This window comes from Vombatus ursinus, unplaced genomic scaffold (assembly GCF_900497805.2).
Source record: "Vombatus ursinus unplaced genomic scaffold, bare-nosed wombat genome assembly UNPS02014792.1, whole genome shotgun sequence".
Lineage (NCBI taxonomy): Eukaryota > Metazoa > Chordata > Mammalia > Diprotodontia > Vombatidae > Vombatus > Vombatus ursinus.
The window spans coordinates 13,604,960-13,632,202 of record NW_020954570.1 but is presented as its reverse complement, the minus strand read 5'-3'; the positions used below and the strand labels follow the sequence as shown (position 1 = coordinate 13,632,202).

The following is a 27,243-nucleotide window of genomic DNA, read 5'->3' as shown; positions in this document are numbered from 1 at the left end:
AGGGTAATGGGAATTTCGCTAAAATCTCTCACACCAATTCATCATAGGCTAGGCTTTTTATTCCTTAGGAAACAAGAAAGCTAAATGGCCTTTTCATTCCTTTAAATGACCAGCCTAGGCTACATAAGACAAGTTAACACTTCAACTATTTACCAGTCTTTAGTAAATTTTCTAGGAGACCTTTCACCATGAAAATAGTCTTAAAATAACTCTGGCCTCATCAACAGCACTGGTGGAGGAACTTGATACAAGTAATCAAAGAATAAAATAAAACAAAAGGTTCTTTTAAAAGTAACTCCACAAAGTAGTGTTAGTGTCAGGGGCAGTTCACAGGAGATTTCCTGATAGAAAAACAACTATAATGAGAAGGAGCAGCACCAGGAATGTCAGATTCATGGCACAGATGATGGCAGCTCCAACAGCATCATTGGGTTCCATCACAGGTCCAGGTCATTTGTAGCCAGGTATCTAAGTGGTCATAGGCTGCTTGCATGTAATCAACATCAGGTCTGAGCTAATGCTATAATTCACCCTGTGCTATAAATCAATAAAAACCAATTTTCCCTAACCTATCAGCCAAAACCTTCTCCCCAAGAAGCCCATCTAGATACCAAAATTTGGCCCCTTTAGAGGCATCTACTAAAGGGTTACCCCTTCTTCTGTTGTAATTAGATGAAATCTCCCCTTCATTCTTCATTCAGGAACTTAGATTATTGTCAAGATAGCTAAAGAATATCCTTTATTCCAGGTGAATTCCCATTCACTGTGACTATAAAAAGATAACTTTACCTCCTCTTTATTTTATAAACGTAATACACTCCCGCCACCCTTTTCCCACCACCCCCAGCCAATAATTCACCCCGGTGGTCTTTCAAAACCTTTATAGAAAGAAGTTGTATGTACCACCTTGAAATTTTCCTTGGGGGAAAAGAATGTGCTAATGAAAGGGAAAGTGAACGATTTCTACTGATCAGATGGAACCTTTCACTTGTCAAAAGCCTCAAGACCCAGTTAAATAAGAATGACTGAACAAGTTGTGGTATATGATTGTATTGGAATACTACTACTATGCTATAAGAAACGATGAGCTTAATGATCTTAGAAAAGGAAAGATTTGCATGAAATAATGAAGAGCAAAATTAGCAGAACCACTGTATACAGAAACAGCGATGTTGTTTTAAGAATCTTTTTTTGCTGAGGCAAACAGGTTTGGGTGGCTTACCTAGGGTGACATAACTAAGCATCTGGGACTGGGTTTGATCTTAGGTCCTCTTGACCACAGGGCTGACACTCTGTGCACTGCCCCACTTAGTTGCCCATTTCTTTGGAAGCCTCTACCTTTACTTTTCTATAATCCACTGCTTAACTTTCCAAGGTTCCTTGATTCTCTGGGAAATATAAACAGATGTTTGTTTTAATGGCTCTTCATTTTGATAAGTTTCCTCACTGTGCTGGATTTCTCAGGTGAAGGAACCCTTAACATTAAAAGTGTGTAAACTGCAGGTGGTTGATGGAATACCTTGTGTTAACTCTAGTTCTCTGGATTATGTTTTTTTGGTTCCAGATGCTCATAAATTGGGATGGGTGTAGTATGACCTGCCACCTAAGTGACTGTTGCCCTACTAGTGTTCTTGTAAGATAAGTGTTAGACATGGATAAAAATTGAGTTTTATTTAATTTTCTGTCTGACAGAGAAGAGGCAAAGGGAGGATTTGTATATAGGCTTCTTAGGAGTCTACTACCCAAACTCAAAGACAGATATGCAGATTCTATTTCTAACAGGAAGAGAAATCTGACCATTCATTTCTTTATGTAAAACATACGGATTATCTTTCTATCACAGTCATGACATTACGCTTGTTGCTGTGTGTCATTAAGACGTAATTCCTGTCCTCACAGAGGTTACTGTCTAGTAGAATTGGTGTCAAAATCAAATCGCTGGCTACATATTGACTTAGAAAACCACAAATTAGCATCTATTTTCTATTGTATTTTCTATTTATTTTATTAAGTGTTCCCTAATTACTTTTCCATATGGTTCAACCAGCTTGCAGGAGTTTAGCAGGCCCCTTTGGGTCTCAGATTTGACACCTCTGGTCTAATGTATTCTCTCCAAAAGAGAAAGAAACTAGGAAGTTGAGGCAGTTAAGTGTCCTTAGTGGATAGAGGGCTACACTTGGAGACAGAAAGATATGAGTTCAGATCCTGCCTCAGACACTAGCACCACAACCCTGAGCAAGTCACTTAGCCTCTTTCAATCCTCAGTTTCCTTATTTCTAAAATTAGGATAGTGCTCACTATCCTACTCACTAGACAATACGTCAAGCACTTTTGAATTTTCCTCCTCCCCACCCCACCACCACAGTCAGCACAATGAAGAGCTGCTCCTGTTTACACAGACATAGCCTCCTCCTTCCTGGCTGGGCTTTTGAGGATGGTCAGGGGCACCACTTTCTGCTCAGCACATAGGGGTGGGCTTCAGGAAGCTTTCCAGGACATGGCAATATTACCTGTGACAGGTCTAGGCAGTTGAAGACTGTGCCAAGACACCCTCAGGACTTAAACTATGGGGAGACCTTGAATCTTCTAATAACCTACCAAAATAAAGAGACTTCTTCCCATCAAAAAAAAGAACATTGAGCAAATAAGTCATTTTGACTATTATAAATATCAAAATTAACTACAAAGGACATATGAAGAAAAATGTAGTCTGCATCCAGAGAAAGAACTGATAAATAGAAGTTTATATAGAATAATTTTACATATATATCTATTTGTGTCTAATGGTAGCCATCTCTAGGGGGGTGGGGAAAGGAAAAAAAAAGAAATTTACTTGATAACTTTCTTATATATTTAAAAGGAACAGCGTTTTACATAATAGATTTGCAATTTCATGTACAATCATATTTTTTTATCGCACTATGTTATGGAAATGTTTGTTTTAATACATAAAATAAAATAAATAAATGGAAAAAGAAAAGAAAGGATTGAAGAGGGTAAATTGCATCTGTGTCAAAAAGTAGTGAATCCTTAACAGGTGCATCTTTCTGGAGGTCAGATTCAAAAAACCTGCTAGAGTGGAAAGCCCTTCTCCTTTTTTGGACTAGTGCTGACTCATCAGATATCACCGTCAAGTGTAGTATCTTTCCTTCAATATCAGGATGGTGATGCTAAAGCTGTTGTTTCAAAAGTCCATTACAATATTAAATGATACCAGCTACTTGAGGATGGAAAAAGAAGTGGAAAACCCAGTGAATGTGATGGCATTGGGCCCTGTTTCAGATTTTGACATTAAAAATGGGTGCCCAAATCAGATAACCCATTTTAAGAGGGTAGAAAGGAGACATAAGGAAGATGGATATATATTCTTTTGACTTTCCAATCCAAATTCTTTCCCTCTTTCCTTTCGCTCTCCAATCAATTAGAAGGCAAAAGACCTAAACACATTACAAATATGTATAGTCATAAAAATCATTCCTGCATTAGCCATGAAGAAAAATATATTCTTTTTTTCCCCCCTTTTTGGTGAGGCAATCGGGGGTAAGCGACTTGCCCCGTAGTAAGTTTCAAGTGTCTGAGGCCAAATTTGAACTGAGGTCCTCCTGACTCCAAGGCTGGAGCTCTATCTATTACGCCACCTAGCTGCCCCAGAAGAAAGATAGATTCTGTGAGAGCTTTGACAGTATCTTCCATGGTACAAAAATTGTATACATCATTTATACATATACTAGACAGATAAATAGGTAGACAGATGTCATTGATACATATATATTGAATCAGCTTCACTGAGAGCAACCTCTTGACCTGAGATGGTAGAAAAGGGATAATATAATCAATATGAGACTATAAGGTAGATCAAGAACAACAAGGTATCATACTATTCTGATCTTTCCAAGGTAGATTCTCCACTTGGCCTAGAGAGCATCCAATGAACATAAGTAACATCAATGTCCTGACTTAAGGGACTTATTTGGTCCTTAGCCCACTGAAGCGTATGGTTATGACCCACATATCCAGATTTGAAAAAAAATTCTATTTTATTTTTCTCTTAATTACATGGCATGAATTGGCTGGGATCATGAGCAAGCAGCGCAAAAAGAGTCAGACTATATTATCTTACTTTGGAGACAAAGAAGATCAAAACATACAACCAGAAGAAGAAAACAAAGTCAAAGCTCCTACATCCAAAACTTCCAAGAAAAATATGAATCAATCCCAGGCCTTGGAAGAGCTCAAAAGGGATTTTGAGAAGCAAGTAAGAGAAGTAGAGGAAAAACTGGGAAGAGAAGTGAGAGTGATGCAAGAAAATCATGAAAAGCAAGTTAACAGCTTGCTAAAGGAGACCCAAAAAAATACTGAAGAAAATAACACCTTAAAAAATAGCCTAACCTAAATGGCAAAAGAGGTCCAAAAAGCCGACGAAGAGAAAAATGCCCTAAAGAGCAAAATTGGACAAATGGAAAAGGAAGTCCAAAAGATACTGAAGAAATACTTCCTTAAAAATTAGAATAGACCAATTGGAAGCTAGTGACTTTATGAGAAATCAAGACACTGTAAAACAAATCCAAAAGAATGAAAAATTAGAAAACAATGTGAAATATCTCATTGGAAAAACAACTGACCTGGAAAATAGATCCAGGAGAGAGAATTTAAAAATTATTGGACTCTCTGAAAGCCATGATCAAAAAAAGAGCCTAGACATTATCTTTCAAGAAATGATCAAGGAAAACTGCTCTGATATTTTAGAACCAGAGGGGAAAATAGAAATGGAAAGAATCCACCGATCTCCTCCTGAAAGAGATCCCCAAAGGAATACTCCCAGAAATATTGTAGCCAAATTCCAGAGTTCCCAAGTCAAGGAGAAAATATTGCAAACAGCCAGAAAGAAACAATTCAAGTATTGTGGAAACACAATCAGGATAACACAAGATTTAGCAGCTTGTACATTAAGGGACCGCAGGACATGGAATATAATATTCCGGAGGGCAAAGGAGATAGGATTACAACCAAGAATCACCTACCCAGCAAAACTGAGTATACTTCTTCAGGGGAAAAAATGGTCATTCAGTGAAATAGAGGACTTTCAAGCATTCTTGATGAAAAGACCAGAGCTGAATAGAAAACTTGATTTTCCAATACAAGACTCAAGTGGAACATGAAGAGGTAAACAGGGAAGAGAAATCATAAGAGACTTATTAAGGTTGAACTGTTTACAATTCCTTCATGCAAAGATGATATTTGTAACTCATGACACCTTTGTCAGTATTAGGGAAGTTGGAGGGAAAAAAATATACATATGTAGTTAGATAGATAGATGGCACAGGGTGAGTTGAAGATGAAGGGGTCTTATCTGGAGAATAAAATTAAGGGGTGAGAGAGGATTATACTAGGAGAAGGAGAAGGGAGAGGTAGAACAGAGTAAATTATCTCACAAAAAACAGAAAAGAAAAAGCTCTTACAGTGGAAGGGAAATGGGGGAAGGTGAGAGGGAATGAGTGAATCTTAGTCTCATGGGATTTGACTTAAGAAGGGAATAACATACACATTCAATTGGGTATGGAAATCTGTCTTACCCTACAGGAAAATAGGAGAGGAAGGTGACAAGAGAGTAGGGGGATGACAGAGAGGAGGGCAGATTGGGAAAAGGGGTAATCAGAAGCAAATACTTCTGAGGAGGGACAGGGTCAAAAGAAAGAATAGAATAAATGGGGGGGCAGGATAGTATTAAGGAAAATAGAGTTAGTTTTTCACAGCATGTCTACTATGGAAGTGTTTTGCATAACTGCACATGTATAGCCTATATTGAGTTGCTTGCTTTTTCAATGAGGGTGGGTGGGGAGGGAGGAAGGGAGAAAATTTGGAACCCAAAGTTTTAAAAACACATGTTTAAAAAAATGTTTTCACATGCAACTGGGAAATATGAAATACAGGAAATGGGGTACAGAAATCTATCCTGCCCTATAGGAAAATAGAAAGGGAAGTGGGGAAGAAATAGAAGGGAAGGCAGACTAGGGGAAGGGGTATTTAGAATGCACGCTATCGTGGGGTGGGGGGAGGGGTGAGATGGAGTGAAAATTTGGAACTCAAAATCTTGTGGAAGTAAATGTTGAAAACTAAAAATAAATAAATTTATTAGTAAAAAAATTACATGACAATGAAAATTGTTTACATTCTTTTTTCAAATTTTCAGTTCCAAATTTTCTTCCTCCCTCCTTTCCTTCCCTCCTCCTTAAGAAGGCAAACAACTTGGCATAGATTATACATATGCAATCATGCAAAACATTTCCATATTAGCCATGTTGCAAAAGAAAACACAGACCAAAAAAACCAAGAGTAATAAAGAATAATAAATTCTTCAATCTGCATTAATATGCCATCAGTTCTTTTTTCTAGAGGTGAATAGCATTTTTCACCATCAGTCCTTTGGAATTATTTTCGAACTTTGTAGTGCCAAGAATAGTTAAGTCCTTCACAGGTGATCATTGTATAATATTGCTGTGACTGTATACAATATTCTCTTGGTTCTGCTCATTTCACTTTGCTTCAGTTCATATAAGTCTTCCCAGGCTTTTTCGAAAGCATCCTCCTCAACATTTCTTATATCACAATAGTATTCCATCACAATCATATACCCCAAATTATTCAGTCATTCCCCAATTAATAACATGCCCTCAATTTGCAATTACTGCCTCAACAAAAAAGCTGCTAGAAATATTTTGTACATATAAGGTTTGTTTCTTTTTCTTTGATCTCTTTGGGTGTATAGATCTAGTAGTGGTATTGCTGGGTCAAAGGTAATGCACATTTTTATAGCCCTTTGGGCAAAGTTCCAAATCACTCTCCAGAATGGTTGGATCAGTTCACAACTCTACCAACAGTGCATTAATATCTCATTTCCACATCTCTTTCAACATTTGTCATTTTTCTTTTCTGTCATATTAGCCAATCTGATTAGCCAATGCCTCAGAGTTTTTTTTTTAATTTGCATTTCTCTAATCAATAGTGATTTAGAGCATTTTTATATGGTTATAGATAGTTTTGATTTCTTTGTCTGAAAACTGCCTGTTCGTATCCTTTGGCCATTTATCAATTGGGAAATGACTTGTATTCTTATAAATTTTACTTAATATTCTCTATATTTGAGAAATGAGGCTTCATCAGAGAAGCTTGCTGTAAAAATTTTCCCACTTTCTTGCTTTCCTTCTAATCTTGATGGGATTGTTTTTTTTAATTTGATTTGATTTTAATTTGATTTAATTTGATATAATCAAAATTATCCATTTTACAACCTGCAAAGTTCTCTATCTCTTTTTTGTCATAAATTCTTCCCTTCTCCACAAATCTGACATATAATATATTCCAGGCTCTCCTAATTTGTTTATACTATCACCCTTTATGTCTATGTCATGTACCCATTTTGACCTTATCTCAGCATATAGTGTGAAATATTGGTCTATATCGAGTTTCTGCCAAACTGCTTTCCAATTTTCCCAGCAATTTTTGTCAGTGATTTCTTATACCAAAATCTTGGATCTTTGGGTTTGTCAAACACTAAATTGCTACGGTCACTTGCTACTGTGTATGGTGTCTATGCCACTGATCTACCATTCATTTCTTAGCCAATACTAGATTGTTTTGATGATTACTGCTTTGCAATATAGTTTCAGATCTTGTACTGCTAAGCAACCTACCTTCATTTTTTAAAATTGATTTACTTGATATTCTTCACTTTTTGTTCTTTCAGATGAATTTTATTATGATTTTTTTCTAGCTCAATAAGATAAATTTTTTTGGTAATTTAATTGATATGGCACTGAATAAGTAAATTAATTTAGGCAGAATTGTCATTTTTATCATATTGGCTCAGCCAGCACATGAGCAATGAATATTTCTCCACTTGTTTAGATCTGACTTTATTTGTGTGAAAAGTATTTTGTAATTGTGTTCATATAGTTCCTGGGTTTGTCTTGGCAAGTAGACTCTCAAGCATTTTATGTTGTCTTCAGTTATTTCTGTCTATTCCTGTTGGATTTTGTTGGTAATCTGTAGAAATGCTAATGATTTCTGTGGGTTTATTTTATATCCTGCAACTTTGCTGGAGATATTAATCATTTCATCTACTTTTTTAGTTGATTTTCTAGAATTCTCTAAGTATACCATCATATTGTCTGCAAGAGTGAGTTTTGTTTCCTCATTGCCTATTCTAATTTTTTCAATTTCTTCTTCTTGTTTTATTGTTACTAATTAGCACTTCTAGTACACTATTAATTATGAGTGGTGATAACAGGCATCCTTGCTTCACCCCTAATCTTATTGGAAAGACTTATCCTAATCACAGATAATGCTTACTGGTGGTTTTTAGATAGATGTTACTTATTTTAAGGAAAGCTCCATTCTTTTCTGATTTCTAGTTTTTTTTAATAGAAACATACAGCATTTTATCAAAAGTTTTTTCTGCATTTATTGAGATAATCATATGATTTTTGCTTATTTTCTTATTGATATGGTTAATTATGCTATGGCAGTATAGTGGGAATTCTGTGAGAAAATGAATTCCCAACTGGTATGGTTATGTTATATTGCCTTGAAGGGCCAACACTCAACACCTATTAAAAGGGAAGATTTTGGGGGCTTACATAGTGGTGGGAGGGGGAAAAGTGAAGGAGTACTGAGTGGACAGTGGGTGGATGGTAAGTATGATTGACTTGAAGAGCCCCATAGTTGACTGTCCTGGGAAGGGTTGGATGTGACTTGTCTTTCCAACCTTTTATTGGTCATAAAATACTCCTTGGGGTCATGGTTTCCTCCTTCCCTCCCTCCCCCCACTTTTATGATATGAGCCAGATTGGAGTAATACATACATACATACATACACACATACATACATACATACATATGTACATATATCTTACAGCTATTTCCTCTTTTTTAAGATGAATTTTTATTAATATTTTCTGATTCTCACATCACTATAATATCCCATATATCCTTTTCCCTCCCCCTCCCAGAGAACCACACCATAAAACAAATAGCATTTTTTGGAGAGGAGAAAAAGGCACAACTGATCAATACATTGAAAAAGTCTGAAAACATGCAAAGTGTAACACCCGTGGACTTCCCACCTCCACAAAGGGGAGTGGTCCCACTTGATCTTTATAATTTTGTTAGATTTACCTTTGATTTTTTTGGTGTGTTGTTCTTTCCATTGTTACTATGTATATTGTTATCCTGGCTTTCTTTACTTCTCTATGCCTCAGCTGATATAGCTCTTTCCATACTTCTCTGTATTCATTACACACATCACAGTAATGTTTGTTTTGCTTAGTCATTATTGCATATCCTTCTTTTTGGGATACATTTGATGTATAATACACTTTTTTCAATCCCCTCACTTTTATATTGAGGTTTTCTTTTTAATGTTACTTACAAACAACAGATTGTAGGGCCTTGTTTTCTTCCTTGCTTTTTTGTCGTATTGGACTGTTTAATCTATTCACATTTGAAGTTATGAGTTAAATTTATATTTTCCTCCATCTGTTTTTAAAATTCAGTTTTTTAAAGTTATGATCTCCCCCTCTTCTGCTGTGAACACAGTATTATTTTCCTTCAGTTACTTTAATCTTTTTTTTTTCAAGGTGACCCTGTTTTCACTGGCTTTTTTTCCTTCACCTCTGATTCCCTCTTTTCATTTATTACTACTTTCCATTTAGGCTTTTGTTTATTAGTTCCTTTTTCTTTCCTGCTTTTATCTGGTTATGTATTTCTTCTCCTTTTTTCCTGTTAGTAAAGTAGATTCCTCCTTCATCTCCTCCCCTTCAGCTAGTCTTATTCATTAGTTTTTAAAATTTTATTTTTTGCACCCCTTTCCAAAAAGAATTTCTCTCACTCTTTATTATTCATCTTCTCTTTATTTTTATTTGAGAACTTCAGTCTCTGATTCATGACCCCTGTATTTATCTGGTCTCTCTCTTCTTTGTATTCTTCAGGCAATCAAAGCTTCCAAGCTATCCATTCTTGGCTCTCCCCTCTAGACACTTTCTGTCATTGACTTGTAGAGTTTTCTCTGTAGATTGCTCTTTTCTACCATGCCTTATTTCCAGTACAGTGTCAATCATTGTGGTGTCAGAGAGGATGCTGTCCCATGGGAGGGCCCCTCCCCTACCACTAATCCAGGGCTGAGGAACCTGCAGCCTTGAGGCCACATGTGGCCCTCTAGGCCCTCAAGTATGGCATTTTGATTGAATGCACACTTCACAGAACAAATCCTTTTATTTAAGGGGAGATACACAAATTCTTTCATTAAGGGGATTTGTTCTGTAAAGTTTGAATTCAGTCAAAGTGCCACACTTGAGGGCCTATAGGGCCACATGAGGCCTTAAGGCCACAGATTCCCCATGCCTACCCTAAGTTCTGTTCCCTGGTTAGTGAATGGGGCTAGCGCTTGGTAGCTTGTTGCTGTCCATCTTTCACCACCATAAGGGACTATGCTAAGAGGTAAATACACTCTCCACCCCATGCTTGTTCTTTCCTACTTTGCTTTCTCCTTCCCCACTCTGGCTCCTTTTCCCCTTCTTAATTTACCTTTGAACCTCTCTTCTTTTCCATTCCTTTTCTATGGTAGCTTCTTACCAAGCTTTTTGTTTTCATGAGAGAAAAAAATTTTTAGATACAATGAGATTCAAAAAGTGGAGTTTCTATGGAAGCAATGTGTTGCGTATCCGAGTGAAAACAGAATGAATCATTTCCCATTTCAAAGAAGAGAGTGAGTCAGTGGATGGGAAAAGAATAGATCACTGGTCATTTTTCTACCCCAGTATACCTTAAATGATGTTGTCTAGAAATCCAGGGGAGCCAGAAGCAGAGCTAGAGGTCTGGACAGGTGGGCACCTGGGGTAAGGCATTACACCATAGAGGTGGCAGGACCACTCTTTGACAACAGTAACCATGATGACTACAATGACAACAAATGACAACAGCAGGAAGATGGGAGGGAATGGTTATTCCAATCTAGTTTGGCTTGGGAATGTCAAAGCACAAGGTGTTGATGGCCTGGTTCTGGAAGGTGGATATGGATAAATATGAAGAGGACAACTTCATGGGCAAAAAGAATGAGGGCAAGGGCTACAACTAGAATGATATTACAAGCAGATCTGAAAAATTCTCTGATCAACATCAGGAGTCAGTTTGTTAAGGATGGAGTAGGCAGCATTATCCTGAAGGCACTTATCTCTTTTAAAGCTCAGATTGCTGAAAAAGCAGTTTAGTCTCTTGACATATGGCTCTTCTAACAAAATGTATTTATAAAGGCTTTGAAAGTCCCTCTGAAAACAGCAGTGCTGTGTTATTGCTGTGGCATGAAATGGTACTTGATGCTGGAGGAGTGGAGTCCATCATTCGTGTCTTAATTGCCAACAAAATGGTTTAGTCCAGCAAGAAGTGGACATCTGCCATGGGTAGAATTGCTGGTATAAAGACCACAACAGTCAAATACCACTGTTTCTCCATGGGTAGTAACTGTATATTTCAGCTTTGCTTTCGTGCTTTCTTTTTCACATATATGAAGAAGAAAAAAAGCTTATCAGTTTTCCTTTAGTTAAAAATTGGGGTAATATAAAAATTTTAACACTTTTAATGGTTTTAAAAATATAAATTAATAAAATAAATTAATATGAATTAAAATATAATATGAAAGTTTTAACAGGTATATTTGATGCTCCCAAAAGCCATTTTAGTGATTATATATGTATATATACACACAAACACACACACACAAATTATACACATGCCTATGTATATACACACATATGTATATATACACATATATTTATATATACATATGTGTACACACATACATTTTAAATATATACATATATATATGTACGCTATAGAGAGAAATGGCCACATAGAAAAAATGTTTACTTTATTAGATAAACCAAATTGATTCTCTCAAAAATGATAGGTACTTTAGAACAAAAATTCTAGGACCATCTGAATAAATATGACCAGGAGGGAAACCAGCCTGTGTCTAATTTTTACATCCAACACCAGGTCACATATTAGTAACTTCTATGAAAACTGGTACAGAATTTCAGAAAATTTTTGCTGTTTTTGAAACTTGCTTTTTCTTTAAAATAATATACTGAAAGTAAATTATCATTGTTGAATAATTTTTAAAAAAAGATCAAGAAAACCAATGTATATTGGAAGCAAGTGATAATCTCAGGGTATTTCCTAGTAGGATGGTGTTTCCTTCCTTCTCTACTTTAGACTATCATTTGGTCTAGACTGTCTCTTGGCTGTGAATTGTTCAATTTTTCTGTCCCCTACTTTCTCTGTATCTTGATATAGACATCCCTAAAGCTCTAAAAAAGTCCACTCAACCACTTTTTCTGAGACACTGAATTCCAGTGGATGATACATTCTCCAACCTAAAATTCAAGTCTTTCTTGCTTTGTTTTTTGCACTAGAAAAATTTAATTTTTTATTATAAGATAAAAGCTACCTATTCCTCTGCAGGCAGTAAAGTTGTCTATTCATATTTTTGGTCCAGACTCATTATATCATTAGTATAAGGATTGTCTGGTGTAGAAACGTCAATCCTTCCAGATTAGAAACTCATCTATAACTAAGAATCTTAGAGGGGACCTGAGAGTTCAAATGACCTTCTTCATAGCTATACAATTAATATCTGTTAGGGCTTGAACTAAGCTCTTTCTGATTCAAACTGGCCTTCTATCCATATCACTCTTTTATTTTGATAATGTTTTTAAACAGCAAGTGTAAATCAAATCAGAATTAAAGGGGGCACTAGACATCACAAAACGCAACAAGCATTTTGAAAACTATTAAGTTTTATAAAGTATTTTATTTTTCAAAGGCACATCAATGATAGCCTTGTTTATAGTTTTAAATATGGTATAGAAACCCTTAAGTAACAAAACAGGGAAATAGATTCATATATGGAGAATTTTTTTTACATTAATAAAAATGAGCATAGAATATTTCCTTTTTTTTGCTCTGTATTAATTGATTTATTTTTAGTTTTCAATATTCACTTCCACAAGATTTTGAGTTCCAAATTTTCTCCCCATCTCATTCCTCCTCCCACCCCAAGACAGCATGCATTCTGAATACCCTTTCCCCAAATCTGCCTTCCCTTCTCTTATCCCCTTTCTCTTCTATTTTCTTGTGGGGCAGGGTAGATTTCTATGCCCCATTGACTGTATATCTTATTTCCCAGTTGCATGTGAAAACAATTTTTAACATTTGTTTTTAAAACTTTGGGTTCCAAATTTTCTCCCTTCCTCCCTCTCCACCCACCCTCATTGAGAAGGCAAGCAACTCAATACAGATTATACATGTGTAGTCATGCAAAACACTTCCATAGTAGTCATGTTGTGGAATGCTAACTGTATTTCCCTTTATCCTATCCCACCCCTTGTTTATTCTATTCTTTCTTTCCACCCTGTCCCTCCTCAGAAGTGTTTGCTTCTGAATACCCTCTCCCCAAATCTGTTCTCCCCTCTATCACCCCCCCGGGTCTCTTATCCCCTTTCCCCCTATTTTCCTGTAGAGTAAGATAGATTTCCATACCCAATTGAGTGTGTATTTTATCCCTTCCTTAAGCCAAATCAGATGAGAATAAGATTCACTCATTCCCTCTCACCTTCCCCCACTTCCTTTCCACTCTAAAAGCCTTTTCTTGTCTGTTTTATGTGAGTTAATTTACCCCATTCTACCTCTCCCATTCTCCTTCTCCCAGTATAATCTTCTCTCACCCCTTAGTTTTATTCTCCAGATATCACCCGTTCATCTTCAACTCACCCTGTGCCATCTACCTACCTACCTATCTATCTATCTATCTATCTATCTATCTATCTATCTATCTATCTGTCTGTCTGTCTGTTTGTCTATCCATACATATAATTTTTTCCCCTCCAACTATCTTTCCATGTAGGATTGTAAACAGTTCAACTTTAATAAGTCCCTTATGATTTCTCTTTCCTGTTTACCTCTTCATACTTCTATTGAGTCTTATATTTGAAAGTCAGATTTTCTATTCAACTCTGGTCTTTCCATCAAGAATGCTTGAAAGTCCTCTATTTCACTGAATGTCCATTTCTCCCCCTGAAGGATTATACTCAATTTTGCTGGTTAGGTGATTCTTGGCTGTAATTCTATTTCCTTTGACCTCTGGAATATCCTACTCTAAGCCCTGTGGTTCCTTAATGTAGAAGTTCCCAAATCCTGTGTTATCCTGATTGTGTTTCCACAATACTTGAATTGTTTCTTTCTGGCTGTTTGCAATATTTTCTCCTTGACCTGGGAACTCTGGAATTTGGCTACAATATTCCTAGGAGTTTTCCTTTGGGGATATCTTTCAGGAAGTGATTGGTGGATTCTTTCCATTTCTATTTTCCCCTCTGGTTCTAGAATATCAAGGCAGTTTTCCTTGATCATTTCTTGCAAGATGATGTCTAGGCTCTTTTTTTGATCATGGCTTTCAGATAGTCCAATAATTTTTAAATTCTCTCTCCTGAATCTATTTTCCAGGTCAGTTGTTTTTCCAATGAGATATTTCACATTGTCTTCTATTTTTTTCATTCTTTTGGTTTTGTTTTACAATGTCTTGATTTCTCATAAAGTCATTAGCTTCCAATCTCTCCATTCTAATTTTTAAGGAAGTATCTTCTTCAGTGAGCTTTTGGACTTCCTTTTCCTTCCCATTTGGCCAATTGTGCTTTTTAAGGCATTCTCCTCATTGGCTTTTTGGACCTCTTTTCTCATTTGGGTTAGTCTATTTTTGAGGTGTTATTTTCTTCAGTATTTTTTAGGGTCTCCTTTAGCAAGCCGTTGACTTGTTTTTCATGATTTTCTTGCATCACTCATTTCTTTTCCCAGTTTTTCCTCTATTTTGTTTACTTGCCTCTCAAAATCCTTTTTGAGCTCTTCCATGGCCTGGGACTGATTCATATTTTTCTTGGAGGCTTTGGATGTAGGAGTTTTCACTTTGTTGCCTTCTTCTCGTTGTATGTTTTGATCATCTTGTCACCAAAGAAGGATTCTATGGTCTGATTTTTTTTTTTGCACAGTTTGCTTATGATCCCAGCCAATTATTTGAGTTATAAACTCTTTGTTAAGGTAGGGGTCTGCTTCCAGTGTGGAGAATGTACTGTCCCAAGTTTCGGGGGTTTTGTGTAGCTGTTTTTTAGAGATACTTCTGGAGACCTGTAAACTTTCAGTTCTTCTAACATGGTATGATCAAGGGCGAGGTGTTCACTCTTTTCCTGGCCTGTGCTCTGGTCTATGAGTGACCACAAGCACTCTTTTCTGCTGTGGAATGGTGAGGGGGATTCCCTCTCCACCACCATTACAAGCTCTACCACACCAGCACTTCTCCTTGCCCCAGGATCGCCACCCAGAACTGTGACTCATATCCAAGCATGGGTGAAGCAAGAGAATCCTGCCTCAACGCCAGCAAATAAATCCTTGCAATCCATCTCTGATCAGTCACTCAATTCCATCTCAGTCTGTGGGCCAAGAGCTCTGGAAGCAGCCTCCGCCCCTGGGGCCACACTGGGACTAGGGCTGGAACCAAGTTTCTCTCTCGCCCAGGTCCAACAGACCTTTTCTACTAACCTTCTAAGTTGTCTTTGGCATTTGTGGGTTGAGAAGTCTGGAAACCACCATAGTTGCCTGTGATTCAGTCCCTGGAGGCCTGCTCCAGGTTTGCTGAGGCCAGGTCTTTGCCTGTACGCCCACGCTGAACTTCGTTTCTCTCCTAGCCTGGCACAATAGACCTTTCCAGTCAACCATCCAGGTTGTCTTGGGCTGGAAATTTGTTTCACTCTGTCTTTTTGTGGGTTCTGCTGCTGTAGGATTTGTTTATAATCATTTTTTACAGGTATTTGGAGGGGTTTGGGGGAGAGCTCAAGCAAGTCACTGGTTTTACTTTACTGTCTTGGCTCTGCTCTCCTAGAATATTTCTTATGTACAGAGAGCAAGACTAGTATCAGATATATTTCATTTTGTATTGTTTCATTTCCTTCTTTTTCTATAAACAGAACTTTGTACCCAGATTGTAGTGAAAATGTGTTGTTGTTTTTTTTTTTCAACATTGTGGGCCATGCTAACACTACCTGGTTAACTCTGTGGCATCCATTGAGGGATTTAGTTAAGAAAAAAATTAGGAATCAAAACCTCATATCCAAGAACAAAGAGTAGCAATATAAAGGACAAAGAATGAAGTCAGCTAAGGTGCTAATGGAACTTTACCAAAAGCTAAGAAGAGTCTATTTGGAGAACAGAATTACAGTAGGTATTAAGCCTGTGTTATTAGGAAAGGAGCCATGAAATCAATCAATCATCAAAGAATGTAGACACACATTCAAAGAGCATTCCTTCTCTGCATCTTATCTTAATATCCTGAGGTATGATTGACAAGAAGATGGTGGGCAGCTATTTTGTATCTCCACCAAGTCAAGAAAAAAGAGGCCTAAATTGCAACATAAGATTCAAGTTAGAAAAAGGGAAGAACTGTCTTAAAAAGAAAGATATTCATCACTGGAATGGATGACTTAGGGCAGAGGTATCAAACTGGGCATTGAACTAGCAAAACTATTGAGTGAGGCTGGCAGATTAAATCTAATTGGGAAATGTTTAACAAAATAAAAATACAATGCAACAAAAATATGTTAATGTGTGGTTTTCTAAGTCAATATACATCTGGCAGAGTTCCTTTTCCATTTGAATTTGACACCACTGACATAGTGGGTTATAAGATTAAGCCTGGTGGTTTTGAGACCACCAAGACAATCTCCCCCTAAAGGAAGCTATAGCTTATGAAATCTACTCATAAAAAAATTGGCAATAATATTTTTGAGGTTGGTGTGGTGATGTGCCCCCAAATAACATCTTTCCAACAATTAGCTTGTTTTTCTCCTTGCACCTATGTTTCCCCCCAAATTCCCTATGTGCCTTGAATCTTGACATACAAAACAGCTAGCTGCAGGTGGCCACCAAAATCAGAGTATAAGTATCCTACCCTCAGAAGGGCATTTTGCAGTATATTTCCACTCCCAATTATATCCCAATGGACCCATGTCTCTGTGCTCACCAGTGCAGCCCCATCCTTGCATGAATTATACTTAATGTTAGTGTGGTTTTTTTGTGTTTGTGTGTGTGTGTGTGTGTGTGTTGTATATCAGGTCCCCATTTTCTTTCCACCTTCTCTCTTTTCCCTATTGCTTTCCAATAAAGCTTTGCCTTGAATTGATTCCCATTGTTTTACATATTATAGTATTTTCAACACTTGAACACATTAAGATGTTTGTTTTCCCTGACTTCTCTGGGTGGCCCACAGGCTTTCCTTTAAGTATAAACCAAGTTCCAGGCAAGCACTTAACCTGTTGGCAGCCATGCTTCCAATGGGGGGCCTATGGTACTGTAAGCCCACTTGCAGAAAGCAAGGGCCAACAGGGGAACCTTACATCATCCCAAGAGGGACTCCCTTATGCGAGAAGACTGGTGCAATGCAGGGGTACAGGAGTAATGTTGGTAGTTGTAGGCATTCCTCTTTGGTGTGTTGGCCTTACAGAGGCAGCATTTCATGGGGAGGAAGGAGAGGATCTTTGCCTAATTTATTCCAATCTAATAATCAGAAGATCCTATGGCACAGAAAGCCCTGCACTATCTTAATTCTTACCATATGCAAAATAAAAAAGATCAGAATCTCAAAAGCACTCTGGGCCCATGTTCTATAGTTGCTGGGGAGGGACCAGGAGAACAGGTGGTTCAATGGCCCTGAGGAAATAGAATGAATCTGGGTTAAAAGGTCACTGATCCATGTCTTCATTTGGTCCATTTGTTTACAGACTTTATGGGAGGGGTCCATCAATATACAACAGGAGGAATTCATGAAGATACAAACTCCCTCTAGGTCCGCAAGCAGATAGTCTAGGGCCAAGCAGTGGTCCATAACCATGGCCCTGAGGGTCCATTGTCCTTCAGCTAGGGTGTTAAGTCCTATGGCAGTGTCCAAAATCTATTCCTTCAAATATATAGTGATTGCCTCCCATGTATCTCTCAAGCATCTGTGCATGTCCTCTTCAGCCATTCCACAGGTGACTGCTCCCAGGAAGACTCCAATTCCAAATAGCATGTGACTCACTCCCTTTTTGTGCCTGGACAAGGGCCTGGCAGTTGAAGGGCAAATTAAAGGGTGTTAGTGGAGTTATAAAAGGTGAGAAAAATGCCCATGGTGATGAGGGTACAGGTGACATTTCCCAAGAATGAAACTGGAGTGTGAGTATAGATTAGGTAAGAAGGCAAAGGTGTACTAGGTGCCAGAAGGGGCCTGGAGTTGGGTCTTGTTGATCCAGATGCCCCTGTATTTAATGATTTTCATAGCTCATATCCAAACAGTTATGGTTCACATCTCTGGGAGAGCCCACCTGGGAGATGGTGTACCACTGGATTTGATCAAGAGCAGGCAAAGGCCTTGGACTGACAGCTGAAAACTGAATGGTTGTCTTAGTTGTCTGTGGATGGATCAAGGCCGTCCCATTGTGGGGCATGCTAGCAATTCCCTCCAAAGGTGGGAGGTCTGTAACAGGTCCAGGACCTAGTGAGATTACTGGTCTGAGTGACTGCTTCTACCAGGTCCACTGTGGAGGTTCTTCCGTGAATCCTCCCAATGGTGATGATCCAGGAACTTAGGGGACCAAGGGAAAGAACCCTTTGGGTCAGAACCCTGATTGGTTGCTAGCTCAGTGAACCTAAGTGTCTTTCTATAATTGTTCTCAGCCCAATGGCCCTTAAAAAATCTATCAGTCCAAACCAGTAGAGTGGGGGCAAGTCAGAAATCACCCAAGCAGGCAAGATTGTGGGGTTAACACAGGTTTGGTTATTCAGAGAACTTACATTTGTCTCAAGGCCCTTGGCTGATGATGGGGGCAATTCGCTGAGAAAGACATGTTCTGGTGTTACTTTTCTTCCACCTTCAGTAGCCAAGTCTTAGGTTGTGGCAAGTAAAATGACACCAAGTCAAGTTTTCTAATAAGAAAACAGTTTATTAACAATGATACATAAAACTGTTAATAAAGTGGCTACCTCAGCAGAGCTGGGGACCCCAGCAGGGTGGAAAAGATCATTTTTATTGAGCTCAGAAAGAGGGGGTCAAGGTAGTTGGGAAGCTTTATAATTAGCTGCAGATGGGGACAGTGGGTTGGCCTTCAGATGTGACTGATCACACCCCTCTCTGACAATTAAGGAATGTTCATTGCTCTATAGATTTCAACTGCCTCTTAGTAATCTTGGCTAGAAAATCAGAACCACCACAGTCTGGATCACCTTGGTTAGCTGTCCCCCTGGGGAGATGAAACCATGCCTAATTTTTACCAGGAGAGAGCAGAACTGGAGAGCTGTGCCTAGGGGAGGGGCTGGAGCCTAAGCTTGTTCTTTGGTTATAGATAAATAAAGCAGCAAAAGGTTAGCAAGCAGATGTCCTTGGGCTAGAAGTGATCACATTATTCAACCACACCTTTAGTTTGGACTGGGAAAAGTTACATTGAAAAATGGGGCTTGACAAAATGAGGAATAGGATCAATTACAGAGTAGAATCAGTTAATAAATGATCTGGGCATAATTTTAATTATGCTGATTAGGTTCTGTTAAGAGGTGAGAATGAGATACTGAAGGACACTAGCTGCTGCAGTTGTGTCCTTTGGCTCCTTACGATTAAATAGCTGCAGTCAGTGTCAGGAGTACATGTCCTTGTTCACTTCTCCTATACAGGGATGGTGAAATCTCATTTTATTTGTTCTAAAAATAGGAAAAATAATTCTAATGGACATTTGGTCCTTTTAGAGAGGCACTGCATAAATGCAGGGATGATAAGATCTCCATGAATGTTTAAGGGTGCTTCTATCCTTGATAATTGAGGATAACGTGTCAAACAAAGCTGGCTTTATATTTGAAAATGAATGTGAGAATTTTAAATTTCCAAAGAGATAATTTCTTTAGTTATTTTCATTGTCAATGATATTTCCAGTATTAAAATGGAACTGGAGCCCTGAAAGATTTTATTTGTAGGCAGTTTGGGGACCACAGAGTACACAATTATACATAAAAATTCACTGCCCTTAGCACTATAGAAGCATATTATTAAGTTATGGCCTCAGAATCTCAGTTGGAAGGGTTTGCCAAAGCTGTCAGTCCCACTGATACATGACAAAGAATCTCCTCCACACCATACCCCACCCCCAAAAATCAAAAGGCCAAAAGGTCCCCAGTTACCTCCTAAGGCAGTCCATTCTACTTTTGGAAAGCTCAAATTATTAGGAACTTCCCTAGTATCAAATCTAAATTTGTGGCTTTGAAATTTCAACCCATTGTTCTGCTGTCTGGGGTCAAATAGATCCTTATTTCTACAAATGATTGAAGAAAGCCATCATATTTCCCCAGTCTTCTCCTGTCTAGACTAAATATCTCTAGTCATCTTATGGTATGATCACAAGGCTCTTCATCATTCTTCATCATCATCTCCAGTGCATCAATGTACTTCTTAAAATGTAGCTTCCAAAACTAAAAATAATACTCCATATGTGGTAAAATCAGAGCAGAATATAGCAAGTCTATCACTTCCCTAATGTTAGACACCATACCTCTTTTGATGCAGCCCAGATTGCATTAGCTTGGGAGACTAGCCAACAGGCAGAGTAGAAGGAAGCTAAACCTAACCCAATCTTAAATCTTCTGTTGAATAACCAGGCCAGGAAACTGAGGCCAAAGGGCAATCTACAGTTCTGTCTCTTGGAACCTGGAGAGTCTGAAAAATAACTGACTTGGAAAATGGATCAAAGAGAGATAGTTTAAGAATCACTGGGTTACCTGAAAATCATGACCCAAGAAAAGAAACAAAACTGCCTAGATATCTTAGGACTAGAGGACAAAATAAAAATAGAAAGAATCCTCTGATAACATCCTGAAAGAAACTACAGAATGGAAACTCAAAGACAAGTCATAACCAACATCTAGAGCTTTCAGGTCAAAATAAAAATACTGCAAACAGCCAGAAATAAAGAATTTATATACTGAGGAATCACAGTCAGGATCATGCAAAATGTAGTAGCCACTTGTATGAAGGAATGGAGAGATTATAACATGATGCTCCTTAGGGGAAAAGATAGAGCTTTACAACCAAGAATATCTTTACTCAGCAAAACTGAGTATAATCCTACATTGAAATATATGGATCTTTAATGAAAAGAGGACTTCCAAGCATTCCTCATTGCAAGAGCAGAACTGAATAGAAACTTTGAAATACAAACATTGGAGTCAGGAGAATCATAAGAAGGTAAATAGGAGTAAGCAGTCACAAGGGACTAAACAAGCATGTGGTATTTACCTTCTAATAGGGAGAGATGATACTAGTGTCTCCTCAGAATGCTAATAGCATCAGGAATCATAGAAGGAATTAAATGAGATAGATGGCCTAGGAGTGGTTTTATTATGTTTTGATGATCTTAAAAGAAGAAAGGAAATTGGGAAAGAAATATATTGTGAGGGGGAAGGAAAAGGAAAAATGGGGGAAATTATCTCAAATAAATTTCATATGTAAGTAGAAGACTATCAACAAAGAAAAAGGTATGGTAGGAGTGGCTGACACCTTAACCTCACTTTTATCTGAAGCGGTCAAAGAAAAGAAGAATACACACAAAGTTTGCTGTAGAAATACATTCACTCAATAGGGAAACAGAAGAAAAGGGGGAGACAGAGACAGGAGGGGAGAAATTAGAAAGGTGATAAATTCAGGAGGGAGATTAGTCATAAGCCAAACAAATTCTAACTACAGAGGGTACATTGATTGTGAAGCAGGGTTTAAAGGGGAAAAAGAAAAGGTGAGAATCTGTAATTGGGCTGTGAGTAACAGAAAGAGAAGAGGGGCAGGTGAGCATTGGTGCTTGCTACCTTCTTTATAAAGAGGGGTTGGAAACAAAGAGAAGAAAAGTATAAGAGAATAGGTTGGAGGGAATTATATAATTATTATAATTGTGAAAGTGAGTGGGATGAACACACCCATAAAAGGGAAGAGGATAGTGGAATAGATTAGAAAACAGAATCCAATATGTTGTTGTTATTTTTTACAGGAAACATATCCTGAAACATATTCACACAGTTAAAATGAAGTCTATTAAGTTTCAGATGAAGTATTTAAAACAAAAAATATAGACATGGAAATCTTGATCATAGACAAGGCAAGAACAAAAAATGTTTGACTAAAAGAGATAAATAGGGAAACTGAAACATATGCTGACAATGAATATCAATACTAAAAATGTATGCACCAAATGGCATCACATCCACTTAGATGTTGATTCATTTTGGGCTTGCCTCCCATATCTTTTTGAGACAGACAGTTGTCTAACAATACGCCCCCAATCTTGTACCTCTGAAGTTGATTTTTTGAAATGACTTATTGGAAAAAACAAAACAAAACAATGAACTTGGAATAATAGGACCTGCTTTCGTGATTTTGATACTTTACTTTTCTAAGTCTCAGTTTCTTCATTTATAAAATTAGAGAATTGTCCTAAATGAACTCTAAGGTCCCTTTCAGTTCTGTATGCCATTATAATTTTACATTTATTCTTCAACTCATTAGAGTCATCCCCATGTTCTAGCCTATTAAACTATTCTTGGAACCTAACTTTGTCATCAGCTATGACTCCTAGCTTTGCCTAATCTGTAAATATATATTTCATCTAATCCTATACCCAATTCATTGAGTATAAAGTTAAAAAACACAAGGCTAAGCATTCACTTTACTGGAGACCCATTTCTGCATTGACATAGGACCATTCATGAATGAACTAGCTCTGAATCTACCTCATTTCTCTATCATTTGCCCACATCTATTTTTTCTTACAAGTAATGCTATTTCATGACGGTCAAATATATCACAAATATCTAGCTAATTACAGAATTCCCTTTATCTGTCAATATAGCCAAAAAAGGAAATAAAATTAATCTGTTCTGAGCTAGTTTTGATGAAGTCATGCTAACTCTTTGGGTCACCACTTCATTTATCATCCTTTTAATACTATGTGAAGGTATATCCCAGGGGTGGGGAACCTGTGGCCTTCTAGGTCCTCAAATGTGGCCTTCTAAGCCCTCAAGTGTGGCCCCTTGACTGAATCCAAACTTCACAGAACAAATCCCCTTAATAAAAGGATTTGTTCTGTAAAGCTTGGACTCAGTTAAAAAGCCAAACCCAAGGACCCAGAAGGCCACATGTGGCCTCAAGGCTGTAGGCTCCTTACCCATAGACTATATCCCTTTTAGACCTTAACAAGGTTAAAAGTTGTAAGGGTCAAAAACAAAGGCATCAGAGCATTAAAGGGAAGTATAACAGTGATTTCTCCAGCTCCTACTGTCTGAGAATCAGGTATGTTACATATTATTCCTCCTTCAAGGTTCTCTTGGACCCTTAAGGGAGCTGGGGGTATCCAGTCCCTTTACCATTTAATCAAGCCCCAATTCATTGTGTTCTTTGAATTTTTAGGGGTCCCCTTCACCCTAGTTCCATTTTACCACTTAACAGGTTGGCTTTTACAAAAGAATATTTACTTTAAAGTATAGCAAGAACGAACATACAAAAAACACCCCTCTCCAAAATTTTAGACAGAATAATCCCACTGTTAAACCACTTCAGGCTCTGGGAAGAGGAGGAGAATTAGGTTCACATCTTAACTCAGTTCTCATGTAGCATGGTCCACCAAGTTCTAAGTCTAAGTCACCTCTGGGCTTTTGTCCCAGGACCCAGACTTCTCCAGGCTTCCCTGCTGGGCTGGTCCAAGGTTTCTGTGGCTTGAACTCCTGGAGCTGGAGATTTTATATAGACCCAAAAAGGCCAAAAACAAAACAAAACAAACAAACAAACCCCAAGCTTATTTAACAGGGCCAAAGAACCTAAAGGAGGGCAGGGAGGAGGTAACCCTTCTCGCCAGATGAATTCATTATACCCATTCAGTGGATGAACAGGATCTTCACCCTCTGGACCCAGCTGACAAGATGGAGTGAGACCAGAGAGTCTAGAGGTTAGGGACAGTCTGGTAGTTTTAAAGATGCAGCCATTTCCAGCTACAGAGCCAATGGAAGGAAGCTACTCCTACTGGTCAGGGTATGCAGAATGTCTTCTTCCAGAAGCAGGTCTCTGCCATCTCCCACATCATCTTAGGTGATTCACATGCACAAAGCCTGATGATGGAAGAATTTCAGAGATTTAAGAAGACCTCAGAAAAGGCTTCAGATCTTAGGTCTGAGATTTAAATAGCTCAACCACATACGACAATGCCAGAAAGACAATGAATTTGCCTCAAGACGCAGAATGCTTCAATAACTTTATTATCCCTACTCACTCACAAAATCCAACTGGAGTCTGGAAAGTATATTTGGAGTGGTCATCATAGGTAAAGGTCGAGTCTCAATGACAAGTGACAAACCTCAGAGGTAAGGCCCTGAGGGAGTCAAAGAGGAGACATTTCTGGCAGTTCTGGGCTGTCATTGCTCTTACTGAAGAGGGCTCTTTGGCTAAGCAAGGGGGATGAGAGAAGGAGAGAGAGAGAGAGAGAGAGAGAGAGAGAGAGAGAGAGAGAGAGAGAGAGAGAGAGCGAGAGAGAGAGAGAGAGAGAGAGAGAGAGAGAGAGAGAGAGAGAGAGAGAGAGAGAGAGAGAGAGAGAGAGAATAAGGAGAAGAAAGAGAAAGAGAAAAATTAGTTACTTCACATTACCATTCAGAATATTTGGAATTTGGCCCCAAACCTGTGATTTCATTGGCAGAGGGAGCTGCATGTGAAGAAACTCTCCCACTGCAGATCTGCATCTGTTCTGCTCTGTCTTAGTTGCTTGGAGTTAAGTGTCAGAGGTGGGTCCTACAGAGTCAACATAGCTATTGGTAATATATACACTAAAGATATCTTTGTCATTAAGTGATCATTATAAATTATGGTACAGTGGGAAAGGTGTTGGCTTTGGAGTTGGAGGGCCTGGGTTCAAATCCCACTTATGTAACCTTAAGTAAGTCACTTAACCTCTTTGGGCCTCACTTTCCTCCTCTGTAAAATGAGGGTGTCCCTTCTAACTCTTAATCTATAATCAATCCTGTAACTAGTTTCATAACTGAAAGGTCAGTTTTGCTTTCTTTAGGGGTACCTACTTTAAAAGTTACATAAAACATAACATAGGGTAGAAAGTTTTATACTTTCTGAATGTCACCTTTAAATATTATTCAGGTACATTTTTCTTTGTGAGTATGTTTTCTCCCACACTTTAAATTCAGTCCTCAGAAGCTATTTTTTTTACTAGCTAGAAAGATAATGCTAATATCACCAAAAAATAAATACTATATTTCACTGTATAATTGTCGCAGATTTTATGCCAAATTTTTTTTTGCAAAAAAGTAGGGTGCAACCATTATGTGAAACTTTAAAAAATGTACCAGTATTACTTAAAAATTATTTGATACTAAAGTGTCTTTGGTGCAAGATTAGGATGCATAGAAATACATGTTAAAATTGGGAAGATGTGAGTCTTACCATATCATGTGACTTACTTGTGGCAGCTTTGCCTGCCTACAAGTTTTCCTTGTGCCTATGGCTCTTCATTGGGTTGAGTGACAATACTGTTAGTACTGCAGCACTCTAAACAGACCATGCAAGTCAGCTTTCAGAAATATACTGACAATTCCCCTGTGCTGAGAATTCTAGGCCTGCAGCTTGCAATGCTCGAGAGATAAATGTGTATCCGTATATCACTGGTGAATACATTGCTGCTCTGTTTACCTGTGAAGAAGCAGGACAAATAGAATCATACCGTGTGATGATTACATGATGAAATGTTATAAAACAATTTTTGGACTGAAAAAGCTAGGTGCAATGGTGATCATTATGCGGTGAAATGCAGTAAAACTCAAAATGAGATCTGTGTCAAATAAATAAAGATTACAGGTATGCTTTTTAGCTTATTCATTTTTAGGAAAAGGGGAGGAGAAAAAAGCAGTAGCTTTATAGGTATAACTCCTATATTGTTACTGCACCACAGTTCATTTGTGGAAGGACTAAAGGCAGCTAAAGTTGGATTCAGAAAAGTTAATAGAAAGAAAACAGGAAGGAGGATCTATACAGTATTCAGTTCTGTATTTGGTTCATGCTCATAATTATGATATGTCAAATCTGAAGTGTCACACCATGTCATTTTCTGTATTGTAGATCAATTGTATAAGTTGTACAATAGAGCTGTACAATTGTATAATATACACCAATTGTATTTGCTTATAGTAATGACACTTTGGGGACTTCTCTTCTTTTTTGGATAGAAATGAGGGCAGTAACAATTATGAAGGAAATTATCTAGATTGTTTTATCTGGTAATAAAGTATTAGTGATTCTGTAAAGTATATGGGTGTCAAGAATAGCAGCTGTGTTAGCCATTTTTGCAGTCGAAATTAAGGTAAACCGAGGCACAAAACTTCAAGTATGATCTAATAAAGCATGAAGTTACCAATAAATAGCATCTTTAGCTTCCTCAGAAAAGCTAAGACCATGAGGTGAGGTGAGCTAGATATTTTATAGTTTTTTCTGGGAAGCACGGAACAAAAAAAACCAAACAGGACTTCATAGGCGTAAAATGAGTTATGATGAGCTAAAAAGCCTAAAGAAAACAATATGAATAGTAGTATCATAGATGTGGGGCACAACATGATTGGTTGGAAATTGGGAACATGGGGCTGGTAACAACCCCTCCTTGTTGTTAAGGAATGCTGATTGATTTATAGAGCCCATCTGTAGCCTGCAGGGCTTGTTAGTGGAACAGAGATAAACAGACTTTCTGGCACCCACTTGCATCTGGCCAGGCTTGGTAACAGATCTCCCTTAATTGTAGATGGGTATGCTCATTAGTAAGGTGACAGGTGGGGCTAGTAACAACCCCTCCTTGTTGGAAAGAGAGACTATCATCATAAAAAGGAGAGAGATTAAAAACATGTGCAGAGCCTTCAATGTCAGCAAGCTTGGTAGCTGTGTCAGCACGGTTGTTCGCACTTGACACAGGGTCAGTTCCACTAGTGTGGGCAGAACAATGGACAGCAGGCAGGGCAGCTGCAAGTTTCAGAGCAGACAAGAGATCTTTGATAAAATTCACAATAGCAATGACTTGACTGGCAGATGTCAAAAACATCTCTCTGTAG

General features: G+C 38.0%; 1 protein-coding gene and 1 pseudogene across 2 annotated transcripts in view; both read left to right on the top strand.

Annotated features, from left to right (window-relative positions):
• The window catches only part of CAMK4 (calcium/calmodulin dependent protein kinase IV), a 228,562-nt gene that overhangs the window by 138,715 nt on the left and 62,604 nt on the right, over positions 1–27,243 (top strand). The window lies entirely within an intron of this gene.
• LOC114048255 lies at positions 11,024–11,425 on the top strand (annotated as a pseudogene).